This window comes from Notolabrus celidotus, chromosome 13 (assembly GCF_009762535.1).
Source record: "Notolabrus celidotus isolate fNotCel1 chromosome 13, fNotCel1.pri, whole genome shotgun sequence".
NCBI classification, from domain to species: Eukaryota; Metazoa; Chordata; class Actinopteri; order Labriformes; family Labridae; genus Notolabrus; species Notolabrus celidotus.
This window is the reverse complement of record NC_048284.1, coordinates 9,146,291-9,161,129: the sequence shown is the minus strand read 5'-3', so window position 1 is coordinate 9,161,129 and position 14,839 is coordinate 9,146,291. Positions and strand designations below refer to the sequence as shown.

Genomic DNA, 14,839 nt, shown 5'->3' with positions numbered 1-14,839 from the left:
CTGCAGCCAGCCTCAAGCGGACGCTCAATGAACTGCAGTTTATAACACTTCTGCATCTGCTTCATATTTTGAGACCGTAGTTTGCCGCTTGGATAAAACCGTGGATAGGTTTGAAAGTATGGGAATGGAGACTGGGGATGACATGTGCAAAAGGCCAAGAGTTGGAGTTGAACCCAGTATTGCTGGAACAAGGACTCAGTCTCTATGCATGGAGAGCCTGTTTTGATGAGTTACCATAGCCACCGCCTCGCTCCCCTGCATTTCATCAGCTTGATACTTGGACGTATCATTATCCATAATATCCTCTGCACTTTTGCAGTTGCATAGTTTCTCTTTTGTCCAAATCTTCATGGGATATATCCACAAACAGATAAATCACAGACCTCATCCTCAAGCCTCCTATGTGACATATTGATGTTGAATTTCTAAAAGCAATTGAGCACCACAAACAAGTATTTTTCTTATCCACTGCTCCCGCTGCAGGCACAAATCTCAAATGAATACCTCAAAAACAAATCTTTCTGCGATGCATGCCTGGATATCACAAAAGGAAGAAAATCAAAGTTTGTTTATTTTTTCATTTAAGGGGTCAAATTGAGTCGTGAAATGAACTTGAGAGAAAGCGCTGCTCTTTTTACGCTGCGTATTTGTGAGGTTTTGAAAGATTAATTATGTGCTTTGTATGTTTGGGTCGTGTCGACAATGAGAAATGAGCAGCAATGCCCTCAGCATGGATGTGGATTGACAGCTGGGACCAAATCAATATAACGTGGGCCACAATAAGAGTCAAAATATTCACGCTGCTTATTATGCGTCAAATTGTGCCACTTAATCACGGGAATGCTGTAGAATTGGACAGTTTTAGAAGAGGAAAATAAGCACTTCCAAAAGCATGAAGCTGTTTCGATATACGAGTGTGTATGCAGGGTTTGTTTGCATGTGTCACTTGAAGTGTGAGACAAAACTCGAGCTTGTCATGCTTTTTCTGTATTTATCCTCTCCAGAGCATCTTCAGCTACTGTTTAACCCAGGATGGCTTTGGACCTCTTGCACAGAGGGGAGGAGGTGTGTGTATCAGCATATTGTGTGTGTGCATGTGTGCGAGAAGGAGAGGGCGTGAGAGGCCATCTACATTAAGAGCCTCATTACCAGTCGTGTCAACCAGGCATGCTCTCTATCAGCGACAGAGCTCCGAGAGACACCGGGAGATAATCGGAAAAAGAAGACGAGGAGGAGGGCTGACACAGAGAGGAGAGAGGGGGGAGGGTGCGTTCAAGAGTTATCAGACATTGAAGGTGATGTCTATGATGGAGGGAGGATAGTGGAACCGGTTGACAAGGGGTTCAAATGGCATGAGAGAGAGGACGAGTTTGAAGGCTGTTGAGATGTTTTAGTTAAACGCATACCACAACAAAAAAACTGATTTGAAATGGAGGTTTTTTGAGACACTTTTGTCAGTATAAACAACGTTTTTGTACCGGTTTTGGAGAGAAATGTTATCTCAAGATGCTATTACAAACATAGCAGGTCTAGACCATACTCTGTTATATTATTGACAAAGACCCAACATCAAGACAGGATAAGATCCAGTCTGATCTCATGTTAATCCACCATGAGCAGAACACCTTTTTACACCTTGCATTTAGCAAGTTTCAGCTGCAAGGAAAAACATACTATTCATAGGCAGAAGCCATGAGCAGAACCAGACTCATGTTAGACAGCCATCTGCCTTGACCGAGTTGGGGTTGGAAAGAGGGATAGAGGAGAATACGAGAGAGATTTTAACATTGTTGTTGTTCATGGAAAAGTGACTTAAATTTCTGGCAGCATCACAGAAAAATCCAGTGAATTTGCAGGAATGACTGGAGGAAGAGTCTTGAATTTTGTAGACTCTTGATCTTCCCAGGCATATCTGCAGAATATTTGCAGAATTGATTGATGAACTGGCACTCAACCAAACATGATGATAAATGAATCATCATTTAAGGGCCCTAACGAAAATTTTGAAGGCCTTTGAGCGATTAAATGATACATGAACAACAAGCTTGTCTTGTTTGGTTTGAAGGCTTTAGAGATCTTCTGCATATTGTTTGTCTGAAGCCCTTATCACTTGTGTGACGTCAGAAGGGCTCAGTTGATGTTGATTTATCAGTAATTTAATCTAAACATAATGACAGTTGACAGTCTTTCATGCTTCTGGACTAGCCTTAAAATGTAAGGGTTGATTTTTGAAGTTATGTTTTGGGGCATTTTTCTGCCTTATTTGATAGGACAGCTGGAGGGAGACAGGAAATGTGGGGAGTAGAGAGGGGGGGAAGACATGCAGCAAATGGTCAAGGCTGGGAGTCGATCACGCGCTGTTGTGACAAGGACTATAGCCTCTGTATATGGGGTGCACCAAGCGAAAATTGAAGCCAATGCGGAAGTGTTAAAAACTGCAGTTCCCTCGGATCTCCACTTGAGGCTGGCTCAAGTACCTGAAACCACATACACACCAATTCAAAAAAGCCGATCTTTACAGCAGAAATAAACATGTTTACAGCCTGGTACAAAAAACAAGTGTATTCTGGATAGCTCATTTCTCGATCGGCACACACTGCACAGGGGGTGAATTTTTTTAAAACGCCACAATTTCAAACATGTTAAGATTACGAATTTTCCATAATGAGAGACACAGCTGAGTTTATTGACAGGCGGAAACACAGTAGCCGTTAGCTAGGAGGCTCAAAGCCCGCCTCTTTACCTCACACTAGCTCGACAGATGTTAGGTCGACTTCAGCATTTCCAATATGGCTTGGCCGACAATTGGCTTCAAAGCAGCGCTTCAGAAACACATGGGTGCCGCTAGGCCAACGGCAACCGGGGGTAGATTTGAACACTTGATTAGTGGGCTGCGCTTTACAGATTTGTGAGTTGCCAGTTCAATCGATGCTTAAAATATAGCAATCATTAGTAATACAAAGTCAGAAACTTATTCCACTACGGGCCAGATAATTTCTGTTTACTCAACAACAAAAGCAGCAAAATTTAACTTGGAATTTGCGGTGCACAGACGGGATTCTTTGTGCAATAATAGTTTTGAGTTTTGACTTTATATTGGACCAGAGTCAGGACTATGCATTGGTTCTGAAAGCCCAACAACATATTCATAAAAAGTAAAGTTTCATAATGTTTGGCTGTCACTGGGGAAATTTAGATAAGTTCTTCCAGAGAAATTGTCCTGTTGGAGTTATATGTGTATTAATGTGACTGGTACTCACCTTATTTCCAGTTAACTCACTGGAGAAAACAGAGTTAAGTGCAGCCAAACAAGGCTTCATAACCAACTGAGAAATCAACATTTTTATTTAGCCAGTCTAGGTGACTCATATTATCGCTGGCCTGCAGAAACCTCCTACTGCATCTTTAAAAAGCAAAGATATCAAGAAGGTTGAGAAAAAAAGGATTGATTTCCCTGTTGAGGTTTATCAGACTTTGGCATAATCAAAGGTGCAGCCTGATCCTTTAAAATATTTTCTTCTTGGAAGGATTTACGCTGAGAGAAAAATACATAAAAAAGTTAATTTGTCGATGAAAGGTCTCCTCAGAGCAGATACAGATGTGTTTATAGGTCTATGCTAATGTGGGTTTAACCAAGCCGGGCTGAATGTGATGTGATGTGAAGTCACCAGGGGTATCATAGTGGATGTGATACGAATCCAGAGTGGGTCTCTCTGCCCATCAGAGAAATCAACATTTTTATGAGGTGATTTCAACCCAATGTCATAATGTTGGTAAAATATGTTGATCTCAGTCTGCTATGTTAATGTGAGAGCAGCCGAGCTTAGCTGAACGGATTTGATAGAATACACCAGAGGGAAAGCTCTCAGATTCTCTCAGCCAGGGACCCAAATTTACTGAATATGATCAATCCAATGTCTTGGAAAATAAGAGAGAAGGAAAGAAGGAAGAAAGCGAGGACATCACAAAGAAGAAATCAGGAAAATTGGAAGGATGCACAATCATTTGTTTGAGTTTGCTTTGTGCTGTAATAGCGGGTTATATCGCAGAATTATACAAAGTTAAAACATGCAGATGAATGCAGATTATGGAAGCATGAGTGCTGGATTTTGGAGCTGGATTGGAATAAATATAGACAAACATACTGTCACTTCTGTTCACACTACTGTAATGGTGTTGACAGTATTTACAGCAGAGTGGAAATATACTACAAACAAAACAAGCAATAATGAGCAGATATAAGCAGTTGAGTGTACTCTTCACAGCGTTGTGTCAACACATGAAAATAAAGTTATCTGAACATTTTCATTAAAGCAAAATTGTATATTGCATGAAAAAGAAACACTGCTGATAATGCACAGATATACACTTGAGCATTGCTGTAACAAATTCAATGCAAGTTTTCTTTATGATAACTCATAAAACCTGCAAAGTTACCTGGGACTAATACTTCAGATAACCATATTGAGCTAAAAGTCCAGTATTCCCTCTCTGAAACGTAGTGTGTAGGAAAAGTATGGTAGAAAAATACATAAAGCAGAGCAAAACAACTCAAGGTTATTTATTATTAAGTAAAGAAATAGCCTAACATCTTACAACATCATCTAAATGGGAGCCTCTTGAGAGAAAGTCAAAAGTTGCAGTTCCTCATATGGCCACTTGAAGCAGGTTCCATAAGTGAGTCAAGCCATATCAAGCCCAATGTTAAGATGCTTAACTTTACAGCAGGAGTTAACATGTTCAGGACCTGGCAATGTAATATTTTTGGGGATCAGTAACTCTTTTACCCATACCTGACATCTATACAGGGGGGTTAAATTGAATATACTGTGACACTATATTAAGATGTTAAAAGATCAGAGGTGTCAAGTAACAAGTACAAATACTTTGTTAACTTACTTAAGTAGAAATTTGGGGTATCTATACTTTAGTGGAGTAATTATTTTTCAGCCGACTTTTTACTTCTACTCCTTACATTTTCACGCAATTATCTATACTTTCTACTCCTTACATTTAAAGAAAAAAGCCTTGTTACCCTTTTTTAATTTCGGCTTGTCATCGTTCAGAAAAACACACATTAAAAAACAAAAACAAATCCAGATAAATCATGCCATCCTGATAGAGTGAATTTGATTGTGGTTGGATGAGAAGTATAAACATGATACATTAACATATTAATATAACATTATAGTCATTATGGCCTTTAGAAAAATTGTTTTTTTTGGGAGGTGGGGTAGTGCACTATAGGCCCCTGTGGCGCAACCTAAGCTTTTGTCCTTAATGGCATTTTTTTCCCCTTACATTACTTTTACTTTTATACTTTAAAGGCACTATGAGGAGAAACAGACTGAAACCAACACTGATGCCTCTTTATGACCTTCAAAAGCAAACAAAACCATAAACAACCACACTCATACCTTCTCTGTTGTCATTTTTAATGCCTTAAACCACTCAGAGGGGGTAGGTGTCAGACCACATGATTGACATTTGGCTTTAGAAACATTCTTTTTCGGCTGTTTTCATGGCAAATAATCACATTGGGTGATACATCTTGCTGTTAAAATACAGCAGGGTGAGGTTTTTGTTGAAAACACTACTTTTACATATACTGAAGAAGAGATAACAGGTATCACTTTGTCCACAATGGGGCGCCAAAATTGATATAAATCGAAAGTTCCTCACAGCAGCTTTAAGTAGTTTTTGAAACCAGTACTTTTACACTTTACTTGAGTAAAAAGCTTGATCTGATTATACAGAAGCATTTTTAAACCCTAGTATTTATACTTCTACTTGAGTAATGAATGTGAATACTTTGACACCTCTGACAAAAATACATAATTAGGTGCATGCCCACTGAGTGATAGGTGGTTGCTGCTAAGTGTGTGATAGTTGTTAGCTCAGCTACTGCAAATCTTGACCTCTTGAGTATCCATTCTATCTTCCAAATATAGTTACCTTTCATAAAACCAACACTGTAATGCCAAAATGCAAGATAAACTCTACAAATTACACCAGATTCAGCATCAGAAACCCAGTGACTATCAGGCTAAAGCCCCCAAGTAAGAAAGAAGCTCAACTCTAAATGGTTATGAATGTATGTGGGGGACAGCTAGTTGATGTAGACAAATGTGTTTTCAATAAGAGCTGCTGAATGGCTGTATCTCTGAAGTACAAGGACATTGGTATTTGTGTCATTTGATCTAACAGAGTATAGTTGTGGGAAGAACTATTTGTGGTTCTTTTAATGTTTCTTCTGTGAAAGACCTTCGATTGAACTTAAAAGTTGAACTCTTACACTGATCCTTCATTGTTCATCAGGCCTCTCAACACGGTTTGTTTACTGTAACTGCGTGTTGCTGTGGAGTTTAAACCTGGTGATGTGAATCTGTGTCTGCTTTGGTTGTGATCAGTGAATGTAACCTACTTATGAGTAATTTTATTTTTCTAGATTTGATGGATGAAAATGAGCACACATATGTTTGTAAATACCTCACCACAGTTTACTGTCATACCGTGTTTGTGAAGTTGTCACCTGCCTCAAGGCAGCCAAGACTTAATCAATGACATTGTGCCAAAGACACAGATCACATGACCACCAACAGGTGTATGTATGTTTGTCTGTGTACTCCACAGGAATCCTCAGAGAGCTAAAATTAGCCAGGTGCTAAGTTGGAGCGGTGCCGCATCCTTCCTGTCAATTAGAAAGACAGGCGGGGAGAAGATGGGGAGAGAGGGAGGGGGTTTCTCTGACTTTGACATTTTGAATATTTATTTTCGTGGTACTTGTCATATTGTGGGGCAGAAGTAGGTCAGGATGCAGGTTGGCAGCGAAAACATACCTGTAGATTTTGGAGGAAAAAAAAGAATGATTGCGATGGAAACATACATTTGACATTATAGTATTTCAGCAGAGGGAAAGCTACCACAAGTAGAATACATCTGAGCTATTCATCTTTGGGACTTTGGTATGAATGCAGTAAACAAAATGATGAGAATGTTTGGCAGCGAGAGTATTTTTGATGAATTTATTTAGCATTGGTAGGAAATCTGCTCAATGGCATCAGTGCACAAACAAAGCAAAAAGAAAAAGGGAAAGAGGTGGAATTTTTGTCAAGAAATGACACGCAACCCAGTCTTTGACTTGTGATCTGGCATTTCTGACAAACACAACCTCAAAAGAACCAAAACTCCACATACTCTTTAGAGCAGGGGTTCCCAAAGTATGGGTCGGGACCCCCTGAGGGGTCGCTGGACACCAATGGAGGGTCGCGAGATGTCTTCCAGTTTTTAATATATTTTTTAAGTAATCTAAATTTGCTCATTTTACTCATTATTGTAAAAATATTGACAAAAATTGTGGTCACTTTAAGGGGATATTTCTGTTTTTTTTTTTAAGTGGGGTTGTATGAGTTACAGTACACTAGTGCTCCTGCTAGCCACAATCCGTGCCGGTGAGCTCTTCCCCATTTTTGAGGAAATTCCCAGAGGACCGGCCGGCAAGCTAGGCTACAATTCTCTGCAGACGGGGCCTCCTATTTCGCGTAATTTTGCCAAAGTTAAGAAAATATGGTCCAGGAACTCATCACAGTTCAAATGCATGAACCAGTAAAAAAAATGGTGCTTGTTGATCCAAACAGCTGATCAGTGTGTGTCTGTGCTCATGCAGCGGAAGAACACAGGTCTGCGAGGTGCGTCCGAAAATAGTGCCAAAACAAAGGGGGTTCCTGACGGCAAACTGAATAGCTCCAATTTTTTCTACTGGTGCATGCATTTGCACCGTGATGAGTTCCTGGACCATATTTTCTTAACTTTAGCTAAATTAAGCGAAATAGGGGGCCCTGTCGGCAAAGAAAATAGCCTAGCTTACCTGCCGGTCCTCTAGGAATTTTCTCATTAAAGGGGAAGAGCATGCATTGGGGCTAGCAGGCGCAATAGTTTACTGTAACTCATACCAACCCACTTCAAAAAAACTGAATTATCACTTTAAATAAAACCCTGCAAATAAGTACATTTAATTAGTTTTCTGCCTTTCTATGTTGCCAGATGACTCCTAAAATTAGGGTTAGGGTTAGCTAATAGTTAAATATGTAGGTAAACTAATTTTGAAGTTGAAGTAGATGAAGTATGAAGCAACATTTAATCACTTCGAGGGACAGTAGGGGTCACAAGACTTTGGCACCTATATTTTGGGGGTCGCTGGTTGAAAAGTTTGGGAACCCCTGCTTTAGAGGACACAAGGTGGTACCAAGCAGCAACCTCCGGCCACGAGAATTGAAGCCAATGTGGAAGTGTTAAGAACTGCAGTTTGTCGAGTGTCCACTTGAGGCTGGCTCAAGTATCGGAAACCACATACACACCAATTCAAAAAAGCCGATCTTTACAGCAGAAATAAACATGTTTACAGCCTGGTTAAAAAAATGAGTGTAGTCTGGATAGCTCATTTCTCGATCGGCATACACTGTACGGGGGTTGAATTTTTTCATAACGCGGTAATTTCGAAGATATTAAGATTACGAGTTTCCATTATGAGAGGCACAGCTGACGTAACTGACATGCGGGAACGCTGTAGTTGCTGGCGAGGAGGCTCAAACCCAGCCGACGATTGGCTTCAAAACAGCACTTCAGAAACAGATGAGTGACGTCACGGATACTACTTCCATTATTTATACAGTCTATGGGTGGTACCAACAGTTGTCACCATCCAGCAGCCCAAGTGGATCTGCCCATTTAATGTTAAGGGTTTTTTGGCATGAGTACGGGCATTGAAAGGACCCAAACTTTGATGTTTGTGTAAGTGTACACTATGTAGTGCAAATCCCCAGCACTTCACTTTGCCATCCGAAAACCACTCAGTTTGTTTGGTGCTGTTTGCAGAAGCAACACTCTCTCTGCTGAGGTCCTCCTGGCAGGCGATACATTATGTGACAGCATGAAGAGAGCTAGCCGAGCTCCTGGAGTTCTGTATTTTGTTGAAGTGTTCATAGCTCTTATTGGGAGAACTCTGCAAGTCTTCAGTCCTCAATACTGACGAGCATATAGACAGGTCTCTTGTATAAATTGGGCTAACATTTGTTCCATGTTTGACTTTGAATGACTCTTTGAGTTTCTTTCACAAGCACACTGAGGAGTGGGAGAAAATGAATGAAACAATTTATATTTTTCTATGTCTGTAATGAAGCAGAGTAAACACATGTTTGGGAGTGGCTGTTTCTGCCTGCATCTCTCACTGACTGGCCTAATTGCACAAACATTGTATGCACATATGATCCATAAACATTCTCTAATGTTTCAGGGTGCGAAAGACTGAAGATATTTGGTTCAGTTCATTTTTGCATATTTGATTATCTGCATTGTTTGTGTTTTTGTTAGTGTGTTCTTATTACAGTAGCATGTTAATATTTGACTTGTGCTTTTCCCTGTAGAGCCGCGCTGCCTCTTACAAAGCACATCTTGCACTGAACAAAATCTAGGTCTGTGCATGTGTGCGTGTACACCCATGTGTGTGTGTGAGCCATGTGTGTGTGTGAGTGTGAGAAAGAGAGAGTGTTTTTCTGGCTGTTTTGTTGTCAGAACAGCATTGATAATGCTGAGGAGAAAATCAATAGTTAATTCTACCAGGGACACAATAGCTGCTCTGCCTGGCTCCATTTCTACTGTGGGCTTAGACACAGAAAGAAACAGGGCATGAGTTGATGAATTGGTAAGTGTGTGTGTGTGCATGTGAGTTCATGCAGGGTGTGTGAGTGTGTGTGTGTGTGCACCTGCTTCTGCACCCAGACTGTTTACAGTGTCTAAAAAATAAGCACGACTGTTGTATGGATTTGCAGGAGAGAACATAAAAAGTGTAAAATCAGTTGGATAACAAACTTTTTGGGCTGGAGTACAACTCTCAGCGCTTGTGTGAATATATTTTTTTATTTTTGGCCACATTCTGCGCGGAAATAATCCCAGGGGTTGGCAATATATATGAAAAATAATGGAAATTAATTCAAGTAAATGTGTGTGGAGAGGCTTCAAAACAAAAACGAGTATCTTTTGAAGTCATGTTGTGTGTACTCGGAGTTGTAAATTTCAGTGAGGCTGACAGAACAACTAAAATCACCAGTATTTCCTCTGAAGCACTAGTAGAGAGCTGTTTGAAGGTTTCATTCCTCTGACCCCTTTCCTTTTCCCACTCATCTCTGCGGGTAAAGTACTGCCTAGCATTTTACTGTTAGCCTATAAGGAAGCTCACAGGAACAGTAAGGGGCAGGATATAGGTTACTCAATGGTATTTTTACTGCTAAATTTATCTTAAACATTTGGTTTGTCATGAAAATTCACTTTCAGCTGTTCAATCATCTAACACTGAAACTGGCTACTGTTATTTCCATTGCAGAAAATCTATTGATTTTTTTAGTTGTTTGTTTGACTCACAAATGCCTGAAGTACTTCGCATTTTCAGGTGTCTTGATTTGTTTTAGGAATTGGTTAAAAATCCAAAACATTCACTGAAATTTCAATTAAAAAATGAAAAAAAAAACCAAACAGAAAAGCTGAAAATGTTCCCACCTGAATGCCCCAAATAGTGAATGTAGGTATTTCTTTCATGAATTCAACAAAAATGTGATTTGCATAATAGTTGCAGTTGGACTAATCAGTGTGCTGAAAAATTGTTTCAGTGCTTAAAACAACATTTTGGTGATACAAATAGACTCAACTGGATTATTGTTTTATTATTATTATTATTATTATCACAGTTTCCTCCCGTTCCAACTCCAAAGTTGTCAAATATCTTTTTCGCCTTTATTGACAGGACAGCTGAAGAGAGACAGGAAACGTGGGGAGTAGAGAGTGGGGGAAGACATGCAGCGAATGGTCAACTGGCTGGGAGTCAAACCGGCGACTTCTGCAACGTGGACTAGAACGATAGGCCACCAGGCCCCCCTCTTGTGTCACTTCTAACTCCTTCACCCTTCTTAAAGAGGGGGTGTTATGCTTTCTCATATTTCAGACTTAGATGTAAAGTAATAATGTTGGAAGTTCCTACTAAATGTGTGAAAATTTTCACATTGCTAGGTCTACATGTCTACAACACAGGAGGAAACGTTCTGCTCATAGCTTAGCCTCCGACAGACCTCTGAAGGGCTAGCCAATCCGAAGAAAGGGGGTTTGTGGAGCCGGGGGCCTTAAAGAGACAGCAGCTAAAAGGAAGTGTTTCAGACGGAGGCTGAAATTAGGGTTTTCTAAAACACCAGTGTGAGGATGTTTTTTGTTTTTTTTGAGCTTTAAACATTTAATGTTACAACAGGAGTACCAGAGGGACATTATAAAGCCTGAAAAAAGCAAAATACTACCTCTTTAAGGGGTGAACTTCAGCTAGGACCGCATTGACAAATCTGCACATTGTACCTCCAAATCTTGTGTTTACGTTGCTCCCCCTTCTTGCTCTCTGTTCACATGCCGAAGTGTCCTTAGGCAAGACACTAAACTCCAAAATGCCCCTGGCTGCCAAGTTATGGGATTAGATAAAATTGGTGGTCTCTTTACATAGCAGCCTCTTTCATCAGTGTATGATTGTGGCGTGAATGGGTGAATGTGAATTTAAAGTTAAAGCAGTCAGAAACTAGAAAATACCAATACTTCTGAATGCTTGAATTGTATTGTGCAATAAAGCTCTAACAAGTGCAAAAGTTGGATTGAAAACTTGATATTGACAATGAAAATTAATATTTATAATTCATTTTTTGATGAGTTATCTGCTGAATCAGGGGTAAGATGGTCCTTAATTTGAAGCTCAGGACCACATACTGATGTGGCTTATTTTACAAGTTGTGAGAACAACCGGTAATATTTTCTTCCTTTTTCAAGGAAGTCTATTCTCCTCCACAGCCTGTGTTCATTTATTGATCGTGAGGAAGCATATTTTTATCAATGTTTCTGTTCCTCTGGATATCCCGCCATGTAAGACGGACTGTTCGTTTAAAATATGTATAAATGCACGTCTATGATAGACAGACTGATAGAAGTGAGTGAGTGTTCACTCTGGGATCTGACACTCTGACCTTGTGGCCAGAGCAGTGCACGCCTGACATACAAATGTACAGCTGCTAAAACAGAGGCTACTGACCCTTACACACACACACAAACACACACAAACATATACGTCTGCAGCTGCAAAGACTTTGCAATGACCTCTGTTTCTTCATCTTTCCTACTCTGTGTCGTTCTTTCGTCTGTGTCTCGCTCTCTGATCTTTCTGGGTGCTTATATTCTCCCAAGGAGCTTCCTGTGGTAACACATGGTGTCAATAATGAGGCCCCCTACACACACACACACACACACACACACACACACACACACACACACACACACACACTAACAGACAAATACACCCTCCTCCGCTATTCATAATCCTCATCCTCTCTTTCCCACCTTCTTTCATTCCTTTCCCCTCGCTACTCGTTCCTTCTCTCCCTCCATTCCTTGGCCTCCTGTTTGTCCTTTTTCTTCCTCCCTTTCTCTCCTCTACACCTCCTCAATGAATGTTTGTAATTTTTCATCTCTTTTTGTCCATTCTTTTGCAGCCTTGCACTTTTTTCTCTCATTTTTTTCTCCTTTTTTTAAATCTTAAATTAGAGTTAAAAATCATAATAGTGAATAAAAACTCAAACATTCATGCCTGTCCATATGCAATCTGCGACAAAATAAGAAATCCTAACCTCATATCCATTAAAGAAATCAATAATGCAGTGATGAAATGAATTCACATAAGGTGATGATGACATCCGTCTATCAAAACCATTCCGTTTTTTTCAGGATACATTTGTTTCCCTTTTTCTTATCCTTCCTTTACTTCTCTGCGCTCCCTTGTACATCCCTGCCCCCCTCCTCTTCCTCCTCCTCCTCCTTCCTCTCTTTCATGTCTCTCCTCCCATGCAGGAGCACATCGCTGACAACCTCTGCGGCCATAGCTGTGCTCAGCGCCTGGCCGGGGTTTGTTTGTCTTGCTGCTCCTTCACCGCTGGTTTCTGGAGGTCTTATTGTTCTGTTCCAGCTCAAATCATTTCAGTTCAAAAACCTCTGTTTATCCACAGCGAACACACTCAGAGCAAAAGGCTGTCTTTTACAGGAGAAACCAGACTGACACAGGCGGTTCAAAGACAGCTGTAAAGCTCAGACAGACGCCCCCCAGCTCTGTGTTGGAATTTTTAGTTTGTTGGGTTTGTTCTTTTTTTTTTCAGTGTCAAACTTTGGGAACCAGCTCTCAGTTTGTTGATCTTGATCTGGGGTTGTTTCTCTCCAAGCTCTCATCATGTTTTATCTGGGATGCACCATGGTTGATAGGATGAATCAAGTCATAGAAGATCATAACTGCTGAAGGGCTGAAGCATCAGCCATTGAAAAACAAACATAGGTTGACCACTACTCTCTAACATATACTCAGACTAGGAAAAACCAAAGCTTTGACAGAGAGCCATTACAGTTAACTGCTGCCAAAAAAGGCAAATGAAGAATATCAAACTGACTTTATCCTGGTAGCTGGTTTTGACTTCACCACATCGGGGAAAAAATCATCCATGAAAATGGAAGATGCATGTGGGCAATGAGAATTTGTACCTGCAGCACACACTTGTTACAGATGAGCCACAAAACTTACACTGCACCCCCGACCATTACAGCCAGTTACGCATCATCCATCTCATCCAAACTCTATTTGTTAATGGAAACAAAAAATGTGTTTGTCAGAGATTATGTGAGGTCATTTTGGCTCGTCATTGCCTCGTCTTCGTCATTGAGAAAAACGTTGTTGTTTTTTTTTAAGTTATGTCTTTGGGCATTTTAACCTTTAATGGTTAGGAGAGAGTGGGGCAAGACATGCAGCAAATGGTCGGAGCCAGGAGTCCAACCTGGGACCTCTGCGACGAGGACTTTATCCTCTGGATATGAGGCGCGTGCTTAGGCCGCTTGGCCAACCAACGGCGCCCCGTGAAAAGCTTGTTGACAAACTTTAAGCACCATAACTTCAAGTAACACATTTAACAATGCCATCCAGTTATGCATTCCCTATCTCGTCCAATGGAATGAAAACACCCGCCAATTTCTAGATATTTTAGCAGAAATTTAAAGAAATTCAAGAGTGAATATGTGAAAAAGGCTTTCGATTGACATGACTCGGGATCAGTGGGTGAATTTTCACTATCAAACTCACTCATTGACAGTATATCCAAGTAATTCTCATACAGATTAGCCCCCATTCCCCTGAAATTAATAACGTGTGAACCTGGGATTTGTTGCATCTTGTGCCATTATTTGACTAGGTGTTCATGTAATGAAGACTGTAATATGTTGTGATGCAACAATGATTGCTTGATAGCTTAACTACAAAAAAATTTCGATCAAACTTTATTTTTTGAAAAATATAAATCTTTATTTATACAGCGCCAAATCACAACAAATGTTATCTCAAGACACTTTTACAAACAGAGCAGGTCTAATACCGTACTGTATGTTATATTATCAACAAAGACCCAACATCAAGACAGAACAAAACCATGTCCCATCTTACTAATAGGAATCATTCTGATCTCATCTTAATCCACCATGACCACCAACTCGCAGTATTTAGCAAGTTACAGCGGCAAGGAGAAACTTCCTCTCACAGGCAGAAACCTCGAGCAGAACCAGACTCATGTTAGACAGACATCTGCCTCGACTGAGTTGGGGTTAGAAAGAGGGATAGATTAGATTAAGAGAGAAAGAGAGGGAGAGAGATAGAGTAGTGAAGCAGGTCTTTCATCCAACTGAATTTCGACGCCCATGACCAGTTACTCCCAGAGGCTAATGTTGTCAGATGATA

The 14,839-nt window shown here is 40.3% G+C and overlaps 1 protein-coding gene across 2 annotated transcripts in view; it reads left to right on the top strand.

Moving 5' to 3' along the window:
• The window catches only part of lama2 (laminin, alpha 2), a 283,442-nt gene that overhangs the window by 1,370 nt on the left and 267,233 nt on the right, over nt 1-14,839 (top strand). The gene's annotated exons all lie outside the window — the stretch shown is intronic.